The following is a 10,508-nucleotide window of genomic DNA, read 5'->3' on the forward strand; positions in this document are numbered from 1 at the left end:
TGTAGTAACTGTTAAATGAGAAACTATTTTGTTGTGTAAGCCTTCATCTTAAGTGAGAACAACAGCACAATTGGAAGAGCATAGTCAATGTCACTGAACCATGTATGTAGAAATTTTTGAAACGGTGTGTCTTTGGCTGTGTGTATTTTCACCAAATAAAAAGGTTGAGAAGTTAGAGGGTTAATATGTTGTGGGGTGGTTAACCATGTCATAAAACAACATGTGTACTACTGTTTCATGAGAAACTATTTGTTCTGTAAGTCTTCACCTGAAGTACAATAAAATATAAAAAAAAAAGAAAAAAAAAAGAGTAATATATCAATATTGGTTCATCAGTTGTAACAAATGTTATACACTAATGCAAAATGTTAATAATAAGAGAGACTGTGCAAAGGGAGGGTAGAATGTGTAATATTTCTGTTCAATTTTTCTGTAAACCTGAAATTGCTCTAAAAATGAAGTACATTAAAAAATAAGTCTATTAAATATGGGTAACACATGCATATAATGAAACTATTTACCGTGTAACAGAAGTACAATAGAAAGTGAAGCTTTCTCCGTCTTCACTGCCTAGAAGTAACCAATATTAAGAATTTCCTTTGGGTCCTTACAAAAATTTTATATTCTTATAAAAAAATACAGTATATTATCATTCATAGTAAAATGAAATCACATTGTTCACATTACTCTGGCTTTGGTTATAGTTAATGAATAAATCCTAGAACTCTTTGCATATCAACTCATATGGATTCAACTCACTGTTTTTAAAGACTATACAATATTTCACTTTATAGATTTGTTGTTGTTATTGTTGTTAGGTACCATTGAGTTGGTTCCGACTCATAGCGACCCGTTGTATAACAGAAAGAACACTGCCTGGTCCTGCACCATCCTCAGAATCGTTATGTTTGAGCCCATTATTGCAGTCACTGTGTCAATCCCTCTCATTGAGGATTTTCCTCTCTTTGCTGACCCTCTACTTTACCAAGCATGATGTTCTTTCCAGGGACTGGTCCCTTCTGGTAACATGCCCAAAGTGCATGAGATGAAGTCTTGCCATTCTGGCTTCTAAGGAGCATTCTGGCTGTACTTCTTCTAAGACTGCTATTCATGAGGTTTTCACTAGCCAGTTTTTTTAAAAGTAGATCACCAGGTCCTTCTTCCTAGTCTGTCTAGAAGTTCCACTGAAACCTGTCCACCATGGGTGACCCTGCTGATATTTGAAGTGCCGGTGGCATAGCTTCCAGCATCAGAGTAACACACACAAACCACCACAGTCTGACAAACTGACAGACGAGCGGCGGTTTATAGATTTCCTAACATTTATTTCATCAGTTTCCTACTAATGGGAATTTATGCTCTTTTCTGATACTTTTTTCTATGATGTTCACATCTGCATATCTTTACCTTGTTTTGTGATTATATACGGAGGTCAAACAGGAAGTCCTATGTTTTAAATATAAGAGGCAGCATGGTAGAGTTAAAAAATTATGGGCTTTGGAGGCACGCTGATCTATATTATCCTAGTATAGCTACTTACTTTCTGTGTGTCTCTGAGCCTCCAAGTTCACTCTGTAAAATGGGAACAAGTCCTGCACTATTAAGATTTGAGGTAACACTTGTTAAACCACGGTGTGAGTAAATATTCCAAAACCTGACTGAAAAGCTATTGGCAAAGTCCATATCAACAACTAACAGTAGACCCAACAGAATATGTCTGCTTTGTTGCCCTCCTTCTGGTGACTTTTGACTGGGGAAGTTCTGAGGACAACACTCAGATACAATAGGACTTGTGGTATAAATGAGAGATTCAGTCATGGCCACGGATGATAGGTGCTTCATCACACATATACTTTGTGAATCAGAGTGGTGACTGGCTCATTTCCATGAGGGATTCACTCCAATGGCATTTATCCTTGCCCAAATTCATTCCCTTGAAATGCCACCTCACAGTCAGACTTTCACATTGTTCTGAGAGAGATTATCATCATTTTCTTGCATATATTGCTGACAATGGTCTTGTGAACTAGACAAGGCCAGGAATATTAATTCTCCTTTTTGAGGTGTGAGGAAATTAAACTTTAGAGGTATTAATCAATTTGCCAGTATCTTCTGACATGAGGTTTGCTTCTCCTTCCACTATATCATACTGAATGCCATTATATTAATATAAGAAAGGAATGATCTGGCCAGTTCATCTTCCTCTACTTCTGTGGATATGTCTTAGCTCTTTCAGGAAAAAGAGATCTTTTTTCAAATATTTTCAGGGATGCCCTACTGAATGTCATACAAACTTCTCTACACAGCTATCAAACCTCTTCATTATTTATTCCAAACCGGGCGTGTCACACCATGATTTTGTTTTCTAAATATGCAATACTTTACTGACATACCTTATCTGCTGTCTTGTCTTCAACTAGAGACCTTTTCTTTCATTATCTACTCACATAAATTATTGTCTCCTTTCTAAGTAGTTCAGTCAAAGTCATGACTGAGAAGTCCTTCCTTTTTTCCACAGTCACAATGAATTACTCCTCTGGCATAATTAAAAAACAAATGTAACCCCATGTGTATCAGAGTAGAACTGTTCTTCATAGGGTTTTCAGTGGCTGATTTTTCAAAAGTAGACTGCCAGACCTTTCTGGTGAGGCACATCAAATTTCCAAACTTGCAGTTAGTAGCCGAGCACATTAACCATTACATCACCTAGGGACTCCAATGAATTACTTCTCTTGCATGATGTAAAACAGATGTGTATATAAAAGAAAAAACTCCTCTTGCCAAATGAAAAACAAATGTGTATATACCTCCAGTCAACTCACATATTCTTCTCCCTTGTATTAGAGTTTTCTATTTACATTTTGCCTCCCTGGCTCATTGTAACCTATGTGCAAGACTCATAACTGTGCCCCATATTAATTGAACACTCACCTAAGCAAAGTTCCAGTTCTTGCCATCTGGTGTACTCTTGCTCACTAAATCTGATCCAGTATTCAAAGCCTGGCTCATCACCTTCGCCATGAAACTTCTTCTGAATTCCTTTAGATAGACTTACAGTATTCTTTTGTATACCATATAATAAAGAATTAACCTTACCAGAGAGGTCTGTTCTTTGCCCTCAGCTACTGGGAGGTGATCTCTAGGCCCCTGGAAAGTCCTGCCTGATAGGAATGTGTATGTTTGCCTGGGGGCTTCAGCCACTGGACAGCCTAACAACGTGATTTATGATGATGGCTTTGGGCCATGCCTTATCTGTTCTGACCTCTGGAGGCGCTGAAGTCTAGAGGCATTAGTCTGATATCCAAGAGGGGCTGGAGGCTAAAGGTCAGTCATGTGGACAGTATGTGATCGGACACCAATAAAAACTCTGGATACCAAAGTTTGGGTTTGCATCCCTGGTTGGCAAGACTCTGCATATTGTTACCCATTGTGACTTGGAGGACGTAATGCCATCCCTGGGGAGAGAACCACCAGACTCCTCCCAAAATCTATCCAATGTGTCTCTTCCTTTGGCTGATTTTAATTTGTATCTTTTCCCTGCAATAAAACTGTGATCATAAACATAGCATTTTTCTGAGTTCTGTGAGTCATTCTAATGAATTATCAAACCCGAGCATGGTCATGGAAATCCCCAAATTTATAGTCAGCTGGCTGAAGTAAGGGTGGTTCGGGAACCCCTGAAGTTGCAGCTGTTGTCTATACCTAGTTCAGTCTTGGGGAGACTGTCTCCTCTGTGCAGCTGCGAACTCTTTGAAAACTGCAAGACCACTTCTCTGCAATGACCACTTTCTTATATTACAGTCGTTCAAGTCTATTGGTTCTTCCACAAGACTCAAACCTCCGTGTGAGCATAGACTGCATCTATTTTGTGTACCACCACATCCTCAGAGTCTACTTCATAGTAGGTGCTCAACAAACATTTGCTGTATATATAGTATGCTAGTGTCTAATCTTCCTGCTAACACCATGTATGTTTATGTCTAATAAAGTTTTTAATCTATGAATTTTAGACAGGATTCAATAAGCACTATTTTGAACCATATGAAATTACTGTTTTTTAGGTTATGAACAGTTGAGTATCAGCTATTTCATTTGGCTCAGCTTAACAGTTTTGGAGTGAATGGAACGCTGGAAAAATAAGTGAATGAAAACTCCCCATAGTTACAAATCATGGCATGCCTGCATTAATCACATACATAAATATTATCTCATTTGATAGAAAGTCATTGAAAGGTCAAGAAGAGAGAATTTGCATTAAATATGTCACTCCCCCACATGGAGGAAAATGCACTTCAAATACATAATTTACCGCAGGGAGTCCTAGTACGGACTATACACCCATTGGGCCTTTTTATCAGCACATTCATTTTCCTATGCGCTCATTGAAATAAAAAAAAATTCCTGTATCTGAGAAAAACAACAAGCTTGCATCTTCTTTTACCCTTCCCTGGTGAGAATTCCAGCTATGAGAAGTCAGCTTGCTACACTCCATTGTTCAGAGCTGTGCTGGCGCAGCCAGGAAAATCACAACCATTCGGAAGTCGTGCCAACTGCATGTACCTGGGAATTGCCTTTGCTATGGGACATGTTGCTCAAAGGGTGCTCACTACCCACTATTCCCAACTGGCAGTAGTCTAGCATGTCCCAGATACCACTAATGGGCTAGGTGTCCCGGGCAGTACAATCAGCCCTTCTTGGAATTTATGTTCCCTTTTGTCATAGCAGTATTATATACAAATTTAGAGCAGGAGTCATGAGTTAGAGTCAGGAATATCAAATCTTATTTTGCGATCATTACTAAATTGTGCAATGTCTGTGACCCTCAATGTCCTTGTTTATTAAATTGTTTAATACTAATTCTATTTTATAGGATTAGTGTGACAATTTATTTATTTAAGCACTTTAACCAATTGCCATGGAGTCAGTTCTGACTCATGGCAATCCCATGTGTGTCAGAGTAGAACTGTGTTCCACAGGGTTTTCAATGGCTGATTTCTCAGAAGTAGATAGCTGGACCTTTCTTCCAAGGCAACTCTGGGTGTACTTGAACCGCCAACCTCTTGGTTAGCAGCCAAATGTGTTAACAGTTTGCACCACCAGGGAATCAACTCATAGTGACCCTATATGACAGATTAGAACTGCCCCATTTGGTCCAAGGAGTGGCTAGTAGATTCAAACTGACAACCTTTTGGTTAGCAACCATAGCTCTTAACCACTGCACCACCAGGGAGTCAATTTAACAGAGTCTCCCTCGTACAGTGAGTGTTTAATAAATGGTAGTTAACAAAAATATTTTCTGGTTTACTTTTACATAGTTTAATACTTTCCCGGACTGAGGACATAGATTCACATATACCAGATGTAAAAAATGACTACTGAACCCAGAGCATTTAATAATAATAAACATAAATTGAGTACACTCCTCAGTAGGTAGTAATAATTAAAAAGAAGAAAAGGAGAATGAAGAGAAAGGTAACATTTCTTTAGCCCTTAGTGTGTACAAGGAACTTTTCAAATCTTTATACTTATTGAGGATTATATAACAAAATTGAAAAAACATTTTATTATAAAAATAAACAGAAAATAAGATAGAAAAAATGAGACATTTAAAAATTAGTTCTAACAACAGAGAGTCCCTGATGGAGCAGCAGAAAGATGGGGTACAGAACTCAAATTCTAGTAAGAAGACCAGACTTAATGGTCTAAGAATGGAGGTACCCCGGAAAGCATGGCCCCGGGATTCTCTATCAGCCCAGAACTAAAAGAATTTCTGAGGCCAACTCTTCAGAAAGGGATTGGACTGGACTGTGGGACATAAAGTGATACTCATGAGGAGTGTGCCTCTTAGCTCAAGTAGATACAAGAGACCAAAGAGGCAGCTTCTGTCCAGAGGTGAGATGGGAAGACAGAGAGGGTTAGGATCTGGCTGAATGGAATGGGGAATCAGGGGCGGAAAGGAAGAGTGTGCTGTCGCAGAATGGGGTGAGCAATTAGAGTCACGTAACAGTGTGTGTATAAATTTTTGTATGGGAGACTAACTTGAAATGTTGTCCAACAATAAAAAAAATAAAAATAAAAATTAGTTCTAAAAGATTAATATCTAAATTGGATAGGAGTTGCAGAAAGCATGAACAATAAATATGGAAGGAAGAAAATGATCATAGAAATAATTCAATGCAATTTCTCAGAACCAAAGAAAATTAGTTTGTGTGAATCTCAAAATGCTGGGGAAAAAAGAGTAATGCTACAAACTTTCAAAAGAAAAAAACAAAACAAAAAAACAAGGAATTCATAATTATAATGGCATTGGTATTCTCAATAAAATACTAAAATCTAGGGAGGAAATGGATCAATGTCTTCAAAAATCTGAAGAAAAGATAGATTCCAACCTAAAATTCTATAATCAGCCAAGCTACCCCTTAAGTAGCTAATATAGTTGTGATATTTACCATGTGCCAGGCACTGTTGAAAACACACCACATGTATTAAAAGATTTACTGTTTAGCCAATCCTAAGAAGTAGCTATTGTTTTTATCCCCATTTTATAGGTGAGGAAATGGAGGCACAGAGTGATTAAGTAATGTGTCTTAAAGTCATATCACTGATATATGGACGGACTTAGGTTTAAGACCCCTCAAATCTTGGTCCAGACAGACAGCCTGCATCTTGACCAAAAATATACAATTGGCAAAACAAAGAAACATTGCCTTGACCAGGTGTGGTATTATTACACTAAACATAAAATGCTTTCACAACTAAATGCAAACCAATGTCTCCCCTATCTCTAAGTATTTATTTTGAAATAATTACAGACTATCTATATGGCCTTGAATTTTTTAAAAACTACCTTAAGACAGGTAATTAACCAAAACTTTATTTTTAATTATTATATGAATTTCCTTCTACTTCTCATTCCCTGTGGTCCTTTACCTAATTTTACTAAAAATATCAACATTCTCATAAACTCCAATTTCTTTTAAATTTGATGCTTGCGTTTATACACTAAGCTTATCCTCACCCTGAAGTAAAATGCAAGCATATTCAGTAGAAGAAAAAATGTTTCAGTAGAATAAGAATATTTCTAAAGCTTTGGTTTAAAACTATGCTTCCAAGAAATTTGGCTTTTCCAGTGACCCAAATATTCTTTAAGTACCTCACTTCCCTGGGATGTGCACCATCTAACTGAAATAGTTTCATAACCATCCTTGTTCTTCATGTGTTTAATCACACAACTCAAAGTAGCGCATCAGTCACTTGGCTAATAAGCTGTCTCTGAAGCCCATGGAAACAGAGGGAAATGCTCCCTTTGTTCTTCTACTGTGTATTATGTTCGCCAATTGTGTATTATTATTATTCTTATTAGCCAGTTGAACTAGTCTAATTTGCAGTTGGATAAATCATAAGTCACTTGATTCTCAAGTCTCCTCAAGTTATTACTTTACTTCATCCAAAGATTTCACAGCAGAGAACACTGGGGATATTCCAGATGACTCAAAAGTCTTTTTTTTTCATTCTCTTTAAAGGTTATAAAAGTGCAAAAACTCTTATGCAGTGGAACATTTCCATAAATAATTAGCACTACATTGCATTTGTCAAAATAAATTAAATGCTTAAGCTAATCTAATAAAAATGCAGAATTAACTCATAGATAGTGCTTGTTTTTCTACCACTGGAATATACTGGCTCCTAAATGGCTTTTTGTGTGGACATTTCTAGGTATGGCCACCCAGCATCCAATTTCCCTTCTTATAGTAATGATATCCTAACTGGGTGAGGAGTAGAGAACCCATGCTTAGTTCAGGCCATGCTTCACGGAAAGCTTTCTTCACTTCAAGTCCTGGATAGTCATCATAATCCCACAGTTGTTCCCCTAAAAACTTATTCAATGCAATGTGTATCACCTAACTTGGTCCACTGAGAACAAGAACTTTTGTTCAGTGCTTGGGAGAGGAGAATGAACAGGAAGCATACAGACTTAAGATCCTCTGCCAGCCACTTTGGGACAGCTAGGGGGAAACTCAGCAGAGAATAAAGTCAACACCACCACTCAGAAATGGAAAAAGGGAGAAGAAAACCAGGCCTGGTCATATCACTTGAGCTTCTGGATCATCATCACTTATAGCCAAATCTCCCTCCTTTAGTTTCTGTTATGAGAATCAATGGATGTTTTTCATTGTTTAAACCAGGTTGAGTGGCTTTATTGTTTCTTGTAAATAAAAAAATCTTAAACAATATTGTACTTGTAGGAAATTCTGAGACTAAATAAATAGTCCAAAGATAAACATGTCTGCACAAGAAGTCAGGAGTCCCGAGTTTAATAAATAGTACTTTCATGAGCATGAAGATAAGTAAAACATTATATTCATGTTCAACCTACAGAGACATTCTCTTCCTAAGCTTCTCTAAACAATCTCAAGATTGCTAGGAAATCTTGTTATGTCCTCATATTAACTTCTCCAGAACTATGGATAGAGTTATGATTCCAAATCTCAGGGAAGCGACATTTAGTTTCAATTTTACTGACACTGCAGGTAAGTTGGTTCAGAGATGTCATGTGTACAAGATTCATAAGATTGTCAGATTCGGAGTTCCAGCAAAATGGCGCTGTAGGCAGAAGCACCACACCGTCCCTCCATAGCAAAGATCCGAAAAACTAAGCTGAACAGAGAATACAACAATCTTGAAACCCTAAAACATCAAATGAAGAGATAAAGAACTCAGCCAAGCACCAAATAGAGTGAGAAAACTGACAGAGAATGGAGAGCGAGTAGAGATTCATGCAGAGGTCCCCTACCAGCTAACGCAGCACGGATCCGCTATCTTGGACTCCTATCGGAGACCAGCAAAAAGGGGGTACGAGAAAGCAGCCTCACAGAGCGTCCAGCGGGAAACAAAACAACCGGTAATTTGCGATATACGCTTTCCCACCCCCCCCAACATTCTTCACCCCGACTCCACCTCCTCTGCTTCCCGCGGCCAAATTTCTTGACCGGGAAACACCTGCTGCTTGGATTCCACACACCTGAATGGGCCGGCTCTCTGAGTGCCATTTGTTGGCTGCTGGTGTTGCTTTTTTCCAATTCTTTTGATGTCTTTCTTGCCTCTCACCACCTCCCCCTCCTTTCGCTCAGGTGCCTGGCTCCATGTGCCATCTTTGCTTCTTCCTGAGAGGCTGTGGAGCTGCTTCCCAGTCTGGATAACTTTGCTGGTGGGATCCCAACGCTTTTGCTCGTTTGTTTGTTTTGAATTGTTTCTTTGTTTTCTTTTCCTTTTCTTGAATTGGGAGTCCTTTCTGGCCAGGCGGTGCTGTGTGGCAAGCAGACGTCTCCCTCGGCTAGCACAGACGTGCAGAGAGATCCTAAAGGCATTTCTTTTATCGTTGTTTTTTTTTTCTTTCTGTTTTTTGGGGGGCCATTCTTGTTTTTTTTTTTTTTTAATTTGTTTTGTTTTCCTTTCCGTCTTTTTCCCTTTTTGTCTTTCTTCATGGCTTAGTTTCTCGTCTCTCTATATCTTCCTTCTCTTTCTGTTCCCTGAATACCTGGCGTTGTATACCTCTACGTCTTCTAGCCAGGCTGTACTGCCACACCTGAAAGTGACTTCCCCAGACGTCATAGCTGCACTGGTGGGATGCCTGGGAACTTTGCGGTTCTTTAACCTTTCTGATTTTTATTTATTCATTCTTTTCTTCCTCTCCCCCTTTCTGTTTTTCTCCATTTCATAGTCTCTCATCTCTCCACTCCAACAGTAAGCTCCCCTAGCATTCTTTTTTGTTTGTTTGTATGTTTTCGGATCCTGTTCCTCTCCTCTCTCCCATATCCATCTTAGCTCCACAGGTAACAATCTCCTCACTGCATCCTGCCTATCTGCACCATGCGCTTGACATCACACCACCAAGCAGCACAGGCATGGCCTACTGGAACCTGCCCTGCACTGATTAACAACCCGCTCTGGTGGCTGTAGTAAGTGACACAAACAACCCCTCCCAATAAATCCTCTTCAGCTAGACCTGCCCTGCTGTACCATATCTGAGTGACTGTCCCTGCCAATTGGAGAAGAAGGCGAAAAGTATTGTGCCCACAGACGAGCAAACAACAAAGAATACACAGTCCGCCTGCTCAGACATATTCAAATTTTTCAAAAAGGGGGACAAAACAAACAAATCTACAATCAATAAACAAGAAAAATAACTACTGAATGCCCAGAAGACAGCAGATAATATCAAAATATTTACAAAAACAGGACAGGATGGTTCCAGTAGGCATCCAAAATAAAACACCAGATGACTCTCCAGTGGAAGAAAATGCACTAGAACTACCTGATAAGGAATTCAAATCTCTAATACTCAGAATTCTCCAAGAGCTGAGGCAAAAAGCTGACAAACATGAGGAAAAAATAGACAAAATACAGACAAAAATTTGGAAGAATTCAGGAAAATAATTCAGGAACAAAATGCCCAAATAACTTCACAACTAGAAATTATACAAAGACAACAATTAGAAATCCAAAAG

Source organism: Trichechus manatus, unplaced genomic scaffold (assembly GCF_000243295.1).
Source record: "Trichechus manatus latirostris isolate Lorelei unplaced genomic scaffold, TriManLat1.0 scaffold00006, whole genome shotgun sequence".
NCBI classification, from domain to species: Eukaryota; Metazoa; Chordata; class Mammalia; order Sirenia; family Trichechidae; genus Trichechus; species Trichechus manatus.